Source organism: Acinonyx jubatus, chromosome C1 (genome assembly GCF_027475565.1).
Source record: "Acinonyx jubatus isolate Ajub_Pintada_27869175 chromosome C1, VMU_Ajub_asm_v1.0, whole genome shotgun sequence".
Taxonomy (NCBI): domain Eukaryota; kingdom Metazoa; phylum Chordata; class Mammalia; order Carnivora; family Felidae; genus Acinonyx; species Acinonyx jubatus.
Window position 1 is genome coordinate 79,187,647 of NC_069381.1, and position 10,591 is coordinate 79,198,237.

General features: G+C 45.9%; 1 protein-coding gene across 7 annotated transcripts in view; it reads left to right on the forward strand.

The window, feature by feature from the left end:
• Nucleotides 1-10,591, forward strand: part of SLC44A3 (solute carrier family 44 member 3) — a 331,249-nt gene that overhangs the window by 72,558 nt on the left and 248,100 nt on the right. For all 7 annotated transcript variants that reach the window (XM_053214493.1, XM_053214494.1, XM_053214492.1 and 4 more), the window contains one exon: nucleotides 278-394. The gene's annotated coding sequence lies outside the window, so the exon portion shown is untranslated. The remainder of the gene's footprint in view (nucleotides 1-277; nucleotides 395-10,591) is intronic.

A 10,591-nucleotide genomic window follows, 5' to 3' on the forward strand; every position in this document is an offset into this window, starting at 1 on the left:
GTGCCAGGCACTGTGATCGGTGCTGGGGACAAAGCGGAGAACAAAAGGGACACAGTGCATGACCACAAAAGAGCAGATTTAGGGTGATGCTTAAAGGGCACAAGGCTCAGCATGGTTTTTCTCTGGCTCATTGTAAGTTTCAGTTAAATTTCCCAAGGGCAGGGCCCCATTGCATTTATGTCTAAATCTTGAGTGCCAAGCACATGCCTGACATCTTGTAGTTACTCAATAAGTTTGTTGAATTAAACAAATTTTCTTTTCTTACCCCAACGCAAAGGAGGACTTCAGACACTGAAGGGGAGAAGAGCGTTTTCCTGGCAAGAGCAGAGTGTTTCAGGAGGAGGTGACGACAGGCATGGAGATTGGAAAGAGAGGTGCTGGGCCAAAGGAAAAGGTACGTGATCGGTTGAACCACAGCTTATTTTATTTTTAAAAGAAAGATATCTCATGATAAATTAAAACAAAAACAGAAGAGCCTTTCTGGTCCTCTCTCCCTTTCTGCTAACATCTACATGTGAATGTATTTCCTCATCAAATACATCAGTTATTCTTAAACATGTAGGCTAAGTTTTAAAAGAAGTAACTGTGGTGTGTGTTGGCATCACTCTGAGAAAAAAAAATGCAAGGAGTTCTGTGCATACTATCACAAGTTTGAGCCCATCCAAACTGGGATGATAAGAATTCTGAGGGCGGGGCGCCTGGGTGCCTCAGTCGGTTGAGTCTCTGACTTGGGGCTCAGGTCATGAACTTGCGGTTGGTGAGTTTGAGCCCTGCATCGGGCTCTGTGCTGACGACTCAGAGCCTGGAGCCCACTTCTGATTCTGTGTCTCCCTCTCCCTCTGTTCCTCCTCCGCTCGCACTTGCTTTCTCTCTCTTTCAAAAATAAAGATTTAAAAAATTTAAAAAAAAAAAGAATTCTGAGGGCAACATGGCTACGGGCAGGAGGAAATAACATCATGCTCTGGGTCAGGAGCCCAGGCCCCTGTGAATCACTGTAGATTTCTGCATGGGGAGGGCCCCTCATTCTTCTTGCCAGGTCCACAATAGCTTGAGGAGTGAAGAACTGCTGGGAGGGAGCAGACGGAGTGGGAACCAGGCTGGGACCACTGAGGCAACCGATCACCGTGAGCCATGTGTCAGGCATTACACAGAGCCAGCCGGGTCCCCGGTCCTTCCTTGCCTTATGAAGTCAGCCCTTTATAGACTTTATGAATGAGAGCAAAGAAGAGTAAATGTTGAAAGTGATCCTCAGGTGGAAATCCAGACACTTGGATTCTAGGTCTGGCTCTGCTTCCCACTGTCGGTATGATCTTGATGGAGTCACCTCAGTTCTCTGAGCATCGGTTCCCTCAGTTGTAAAATGAGAAGTTGGCAGTAGGTCAGACGTGGCAAATACCCAAGAGGCAGGCCCCTGTACTCTGTCTCATCCATGGCAGACATTACCGGTCAATCACCCCTCACTTCCTTCCCACCCAGCTGCCTGTAACTCCTTCACAGACCAGCGTTATGTGGAGCCTACACCAGGCACGTGGTACTGGAGCACAAGACATGACCTCCTTGCCTTCCTTTACCTGAAATTATGTGATTCTAAATCCTGTATGGACTTGTCCAGGCTTCCTACTAAAGTTGTCATGAGGCAGAAAACTAATGAGTCCATAAAGTCAAGAAATAGCCTGACGTGGCTCAGTGTAATGCAAGCTGTACTATTATTTATGCAGAGTGCTTGCAATACCGCTATCACACAGGGCTTTCCAGTTGCTGACGGAAGGGGCCTACCTACTGAGCTTGGTCAAAGAGGGTCCCTGGGGGTGGAGATTGAGTAGCCGGGCGAAACAGAGAAAAGGATTTTGAAAGATTTTTTTTTTTTTTTCGGAAATATAAACTTCCAGTGCTATGCCAGAATGAATTCCATGCCGTGCCAGAACTGTTAGGGCAGCGTTGCTAGGAAATTAGCAGCTGTTAGTCTGGATGAGTTTCGACAGGAATGTGTCATTCGTGCAATGCAAACAGAGAGGGCTTTGAAGTGGATGGAGCTGGTCTCTGTCAAGTGCTATTTAAGGAAGCGTAGCACAGGGCTTTTGAGACAGAGCCAAGGTGGAGAATCTTTCCCAAGGTGATCCAATTCCTGGGGCTGGACGGCGTGCGGTCACCTTGCATCCGCCAGGCTTGGCATTGCCCTCCCTCACCACCGCTGCCTGGCTTTCCCTGCTGGGCCTGGCTGCTGGTGCCTGGGACCAGAGCGACGGCTGAGCTGGAAGGAAGGTGATAGATACCTCTTTAGAAATGAGCCCCGGAAAAATAAGATAAAAACAGAGAGGGAGGCAAGCCGTAAGAGACTCTTAAATACAGGGAACAAACTGAGGGTTGCTGGAGGGATGTTGGGTGGGGGGGATGGGCTAAATGGGGGCTGGGCATAAAGGAGGGCGCTTGTTGGGATGAGTACTGGGTGTTATATGTAAGTGATGAATCACTCCTGAAACCAATACTACACGGTACGTTAACTAACTTGAATATAAATAAATTAATTAAAAAACAAAAACAAAAACAGAAAAACCAGAAATGAGCCTTAGAAAGCTAACTCACCCCCCAAAATTCAGCCTTTGGAACTGTGAATTGGACACCTTAGGAGTACCCCTACTCATCTCCAGCTTCACCTCTGATGTGTCTTAACAATTTATTTGTTTAGAATCTTTCTCCTTTCTCTCTCCTTTCTCGCTGGAAGCTCCATGAGGGTGTGGAGTTTTGTCTGGTTTGCTCATAGCTGCTTCTTTGGTACCTGGAACAGTCTCTGGAACACAATAGGCACCAAAAAGTGTTTGTCAAATGACCAAATCCATTTATCTCTTCAATATTTTGTTCGTCAGAAACTGGATTTGTTTCAGCTAAGGAAACTTCTGTTGAATCTGAATGTCTGGAATTATTTCTGGGGTTTGGGTTTGGGATCCAGGAGGGAGTTTGAAAGGAAAGAAGATTCCCACTGAACCTTGGAGAAAGAGACAATATAACAATAGCGTCCTTCATGTATCACTTCTTAGCCTGCAGCGGTGTGGTCACTGTGCCTCAAACAGCCCTGGGAAGTAAAGGAGCAAAATAAGTAAACTTAGTTCAGGTTTTCCTCCAGGAAGAGATGGAGGTTCAAAGAAAGTCCAGTAGAACCTTGGATTGAGAGTGATTTGTTGTGTGAGTGTTCTGCACGGTGAGCAAATATTTCTAACAAATTTTAACTTGATAAATGAGTGATGTCTTGAAATATGAGTAGTATGTGATGGCATCACATGACCCCAGCTGAGCCAATGGTTCTTGAAATTCGGTTTGACGAACAAGTTTGGATTACAGGCATGTTTCCAGAACGAATTATGCTCGCAAATCAAGGTTTTACTGTAATTTGCCCGAAAACACATGTCTACAATGTGGTAAAGCCCAGGCCTTTATAAAATATACAAGTGCCTCCCTCAGGTGCTGGCCACCAGCCCTTCTTTCTCCTCCTTGCACCGTCTGTCCAGCTAGCTGCTTTCCAGAGGGGCAAAGCTGTTCTAATGACCAGGGTCTGACAGAAGTCCCTCGGAGAGTAGATTATCATGTAAATGACTGCAGACTTGCCTGTTTGTTTGATCTGCCTTGGTTCGAGATTTCTACTACTGTGAGCTCTAAAAAGCAGACTAATTCACTGTGATTCTTACTCATAGGATGAGAGAATGTGTGTCAGAGAAGAGAGAGATGTTCAAGTTTGGAATCAGATTTCCCAAATAACTAAGGTGGGAATCCTGGGTAGGATCAGAGTCAGCTGGATGTTTTAGGGAACCCTTGGTTTGCATTACAAAATCAAATTTGTTTCCAATCAAGTTTAGGCTTAGAGATCTTAGTGATGTACCCCTGTTCCAGGCCACCAGACAGCCCTCTAATCTGCAAACTGCAGGCTGGAAACACTGAAAATCTTCTGACTGAGCAACTGAAGATTCCAAATTAACCTCCCAGCAGTCTGGAAACATCCTCTGTGTGAGATGGTTGGCCTGAGATCTTTCTGAAGGAAGTTTAAATTCTCGTCCTGAGAAAGTACCATTGATCTGTGTGTATTACAGGATCACTGGATGTCCAGGGCAGTGGCATTGGCCTGCCTAGCGTAGTGGGGTGAAAGAAGTCGGGGTTTCACTGCAAATAAATATCCTCCAAGCAAATATTTAAATAATACAATTTTCTTCTAATGGAGCTTCTCTTATGTCTTATTCATGCCAATTTTTTTCTCTTTACTCATTCAGTTTGTGAAATAATTTTAAAACTTTAACATTAATTTCTTTTGCTAGGTTGTCAGGCAAAAACCACATCTGTTTTCAGAAAGGGCCTCGACGTTTGCTCACACCCTGATGAAACATGTTCCTCTGTTAGCTCTGATGGGAAGGTCAGCAGCATGGTCTAAATACAGCCATGTCCCAGCATCCCAGCCCAGGGATCCAAAACCCTGCAGGCCAGAAACTGACAGATGAAAAGATATTCCGCATCATGAGATTAGGAAAATGTGAATCAAGGCCACAGCAAGATATCACTTCCTTCACACTAGGATGGCTAAGATAAAAAAGATAATACAGAAATAACAAGTGTTGGTGAGGATGTGGAGAAATTGAAACCCTCCTCAAACATTGCTGGTGGGAGTGTAACACTGAACGAATGTGGGACATTCTTTGTAGGTAACATACGGAATTGCAAAGTGACCAGTATGCAGCTCAAATTTACCACAGCTGGACTGGAACTCTTCATTTCTCAGGGAAACCTGCCCCTCTTCCAGTTTGTCCAGCCTCTTGTCAACAGCATGGACGTCCGTATAGTTGCTCAAGCCAAAACCCAGGAGTCACTGAGGACTTCTCTGTGCCTTCGTTCAGTCCATCGAGAAGGACTTCAAATACCCGTGCACCGTCTCCCACTTGTACTGCTCCCAGCCTAGTGCAGTCCCCATTGGCTGGCTCCTCATCCCTCTAGAACCCTCCATTCCAGTCTCTCTGTTCCTTACAGGCCGGGCTATACTCCACAGTTGGGGTAAATCACATCCCATCACTGCTCTGCTGAGAATCCACAGCGACTCCCCAGCACACTCAAAATAAAACCCAAAAGTTCTTGCCATGCTGGCAGGACTCAACACGAGTGGCTTTTTGTCCCTCTGGCTTTGCCTCGTACCTCAGTCTCCCTTTCACTGTGTCCCAGGCACACCAGTCAGCCTACTTTCTGTCACTCGACACGTCAAGCTGATTCCCATCTCAGGCCTTCGCACTGGCTCCTCCCTCTGCCTGGAATGCTCTTCCTCTGGAACATTGCATGGCTCCTTCTTTTCACTTTGGTTCAGTTCCAATAGCATGTCCTCAGGGAAACCACAGCTCCTGTCCTCTGCTTTTTCTGTTCTAGTTTCTTTATAGCACCCGATACAATCTGAAACTGTCTTGCATGTTCATTTACATGTCAAGTACTGTCCTTCTCCTCGACTGTAACATAAGCTTCACAAGGCCAGAGGCTTTGTCTGGTCACCCCCAGCTCCTAATGCCTGCCGTGTAATGGCTCTGAGTAAACAGTTCTTAAATGACTGACATGATATCAGTGCTGCAGCACTGGTTTCAACCGTGCCTTCTTCTAAGCATCACATAAGGAGGTTTATAGAAAATAAGATGGCTTGTTGAATACCAGCCTAGGAAATTAGGTTTAAAAAAAAAAAAGTGGATAGGACGCTTAGATGAGCTCTTAGCTTTGCGATACCCCAGGGCTCTGTTGTTGGGGCACCTCTTCTCCGCCCGTGCTCACCCTGGGACCGTCGCCTCCGGTGTCATGGCCCCAAGAACCCCCAGCTGGTTTACACCCAGCCCAGGTATCTGCCTGAAACTCCAGCCCACTCATCCTCACCTGGTGTCTAGCAAGCCCCTCAAACTTAGCGTGTCCAAATCCACCGTCCCCCTATTCTGCCACCATATTCAGGGGTCGACTGTACACCCGCAATATGACCCTTTCTCACCTGCCCCTGCTACCAGGTGGCTCGAGCCCCATCACCTCTGAACTTCTGCAAGTGTGTCCTAACTGGTCTGCCTCTGTCTCCTCTGTCTGATCTCAAGTCATTAGCTAGAGTGACCCCTGGGGATTATTCACTCCCCCGCTCAGAACCCTGCTCAGAAATCTGCTCAGATGGTTTTCATCTTAGGCAGCATAGGGTCCAAGCGCATCAAAGCCCTCCCAGTCCTGACGAGGCTCTTCTTCCGGGCACATGATACATGTGACTGTGTCACTACCTCCCTTGTGGCTCTCCAGCCACGCCGGCCCCCTTGCTGTTTCTTCCACATGCCCAGCACACTCCTGCCTCAGGAATTTTGAACTTGCTGCTCCCTCTGTCTGGAGTGTTCTTCCCCGGGGATCCACACAGCACACTCCCTCACCACCTCAGGCGTTGCTCAAAGAGCAAATTCCCAGAAAGTTTTTCTCAGATCTCCATTCTAAAATTTACCTTGCCTACCGTCTTCCCCTTTTCTGATTTGTTTTCTCCTTTTTACCACACTAATATACATATATGCATATGTAATATATGTAATATTACAGGTATGTGTAGGTAGAGGTAATTACAATGTATATATAATATTGCATATATGCACACGTAACATACATAATATTGCATATGTACATAGGCATGTGTAGGTAATTATATAGGTAACACACACACACCATTGCCAATAGGCGTATGTAATTTGTTTCCCATGTATCCCCCACTAGAAGGTAAGCTTCCTTGTGGGAACTTCTGTCCGTTTTCTTCAGGGTAGGATCTAGATGAGTGCTTGCTGTGTAGTGGGCATGCAGTAGCTTTTCTTGAATTTATTAACGTTGATGAAGCCAGGAATGAGGCAAGAACACAAAACACATGGTGTGAGGTCTTCATACTGGTTAGTATTGGGCCACTGACTTAACCCTCAGCTTTCTGACAGTCAATACACACATGAAAGCGGCTTCAGTTGTGTGAGTCTGAGCGCCTGTCAAATCACACCGTTCGGGAAAAGCGTAACTCTTCCTGAGAGTAGGGCCGGAGAGAAATTTCTCCCACGGGCCCCTCCGAAGAGATTATATATTGTGAGCAAGGTCCTCCACCGGAACATTTAGAGAACTCCGGTCAGGCTCATAATGTTTCTTATGACATTCTCCAATGGGTCGATGCCTTATGCCAGAGCGTAATTAAGCAAAAGCAATTGCATGCAGGGTCAGAACAATGTGGTCCAGAAGACAGCCTTTTATTCATCTGGATTGTTCCAGGAACAAACCTTCAGTACCCAGGAACAGACATGCTTCGTGGCTCCTGGGCTGCTGCTCTCAGTCAAGCTCTTGTTGAGCTCTACCTGGCAGAGTTCAAGCATACACCTGCTGAGAAATTTGTGGATAATCTATTAGATGAGGCTTTCTTGAAGTATTATGGAGGTTGTTACCAGTATAGCTTTGGAGGGGCCATCATGGCCCATGCAAGTAACACACCTCGGGGCCATGCAGTGCACAACCTGCACAACCGTATGAGACTTTCCTGTTTATGAGGCTGGGTAAGTGTAGAGTCATAGGCTTTAACCTGTAGCCAAAGCAGATATATTTATAAAAATGTAACAAGTGCAGCACATATTTATAAAAGTTCCAGTTCCAAAAAAGAACACATATCATCTCACTTACTACAGAAATGAGCTAAAGGAGCAGCAGCAGGCAGGACCAAGATGCTCCATTAGAAATAACTTAGAGTTGGATCTAACACAGAGAATGGCCACAAGAATGTTGGTCTGAACATTTTCAAAGCAGGTAAAACAAACTGTGTCCTTCCCACCCACCCCTACCCCATGCCAGCTATAAAGTATCTCAGTAGAACTCCCATTGATCTGCTCACTTGGGAGGGTGGTTTCCAGTTCCGGGCACAAACTGTGAAGGAAACATTGAGGTAGATGACTGAATTACCTTGCTCTCTGGGATTGCTAGTCATTAGCCACTCAAATCGGAGCAGTTACCCAAACTCATGACTATGGTAAGCTTTTCCACTCAGAAAGAATAATTCTATAAAATTTACGTTAACACAAACATTCACTCTTCCACGCAAGGGCTCTGAACTTGCACAGCATAGGAAAATTTATATTTCCCTGTATCCATGTGTAAGCAGCACATTTCTTGCATTTTTGTAGTGAGTCAAGGACTTTCATGAGAATTAATTTCACACATCCTCCCTCTCCCAAAGATATGCATTTTTTGTCTTTCGTTTATTGGAGGATGTGAAGAAATCGCATGGTAATTAAGTTGAAAAGTATGTAAGACGGTGATGACTAAGCAAACACCTCAGCTTTCATAATCACGGCTGGCTGAAGTCTCCAGGAATGCACTCACTGGGGGAGGTGGGGGAGGGGTTAGAAATCAAACCCTCCCGGAGAACTGACCATGTGCCAAGCGCTAAACTAGGCACTTCCCTGAAGTTGAGTAGAGAGTGGGGTGGACGTGACTCTTGACCTTAAAGGAACTCCCAGTCTGGTGGTGCAAAGTTACCTAGCACGGGGAGGCAGTGCCTGCTGAATCCACTGAGCGGAGCTGACCACGCGTGATGCCTGTGGATGAGAGGGCTCTGGAGCCTCTGAGGGAAGTAGGCTCTGAGTTGGTCCTAAAGAAGAACAGGATGTGGAAAGTTGGGGTCTTATAGAGGAGAGGGGCTCACCACCCTCCTACCTGTGACTTCTTATGATCTCTGTTAATAAGAGGGAAGTTAAACTTGGACAGGTTCAGGCCACTGTATTTGTGGGTCTCTTTGCTATAGCATTCACCTAGAGCCTGAGACACCTGTGGAGTTTTTCTTTGGCTCACTTCTTCCTAATACATCCAGCCCAATATGACTCAGCAAGAAGGAAGCAAGGGGGCCAATGACAAGTGGATCCATCATTCTAAAAAACAAAAAAACAAACAAACAAACGATAACTTCCCACTGACTCTGCCAGGCAGGGGCTATCACTCACTTCTAGAGATAAAGGACCAGAGGTGCCAAGATTTTCCAAGGTCACTCACAGCTAGTAAGCAGCAAAGACCAAGAACGCACATAGATGTTACTTCCTGTGACTCACGTGTAATTGAGTGTAGACAGGGAAAGCCTCAAAGTACCATATCAGGTGTCACCCTGGGTCTCTCTTCACTCCAGGAGGGCAAGGGTAGGATCCCTGATGTGCTACTGAATCAGACAGGTGCAGGTGGCCTGGGGAATGGAGGAGCAACATTCTTTTAGAACTAGAAAGGCACTTGAAAATTTCCAGTTTAACCACCTCATTTTACAGATGAGAAAACTGACGATGTGGAGGTTAAGTGGTTTGTCCAAAACAAAATGATGCCTAGATAGTTCATGGCTCTATTCAGCACAGCATGCCGAGAACATTATACCCACGATCTTCATGGACAAAAGGCAAATTAGGGTATATGTTCTCTTGTAGACCTTTCTCCTGTGTTTCTGCGTTCAAGAAGCAGATAATGAGGGAGGGTGTTCAATGTTGATGGAGAAGCCAAGGACGGAAATATGCTTCAGTTATGGTGGTACAGAGCTGACCCTTGACCATGTATGTTTATTTCGGCTGTCTCTTTAATGACCAATGAAAAACGTGGTCCTCATCAAAGAGAGTCCAGGCCCAGCCAGCAAGTAGAGAGGGATTTGCGGGGAGGGGCAGGGCTGTGGGTGAGCATAGGAGGAAGGAGGGCCATTGGGAAAATCTGATAATAGGGAGGCCATCAATGCAAGCACCCTGGGACCCTGAGGATTGGAGGCACGCTGGTTTTCGTGTTGGAGCTCAGCATTGCCTTCCAGAAAAGATATTTCGGTGATGAAATAAGAGCTTTTGTATCTGTTTAGGGAGCTCACTACATTCCCTGAAGGCCCCTGACTTGACCAGGCTGAGTCAGGAACTGGCCCATTTGTTAGATAAACGCAAGAGATTTATTGGTTTCTCAAGACTTTGTTAACTGGTCCTGTATGGGAGTATTTCCCTTTCCTTAAATGGATTATTAGGAAATATTGGACACAAATCAGGAATTCAATTTCTAAATAAACACACGTCTACCCACACAGATAACTTGACTCATTCTAGTACAGGCAACTTCTAATAAAGAAGGTTTTCTTCATTTCCGAGACTGACTTTGGACTGGAACCTAGGTGAGTGCCTACAGGGGTCCCTTAAGAGTCTCTGCCTCGGCTGCTGTAATCCGACATGTCACAGACAAAACGCACCATATACGTGAAAGTTTTTAAATCTACGTGTTTTCATATGCTGGTCACTCAGGATGATGTCTGTAGATCATATTCTTATTCCCACTTGATAGATAGGGTAAACTGAGGCCCAGAGTAACAGAGAACTGGCCCAAATTCACACAGCAAGAAACCATCCCCAGTGCCTTTTTCCACCTTCACACAGCACATGCGCTCTTGGCACATAAGTGAAATGGCACAGGTTAAAAGAGAGGGGGTGAGCCACCAAGAACCCATGGAATTTGTTCATTCATTTAAAAAAATTTTACTGAGTACCAGCTGTATGCCAGGCACCATTCTAGGTGCCAGGGATTCAGCAGTAAATGAAGCAGAGAAGAA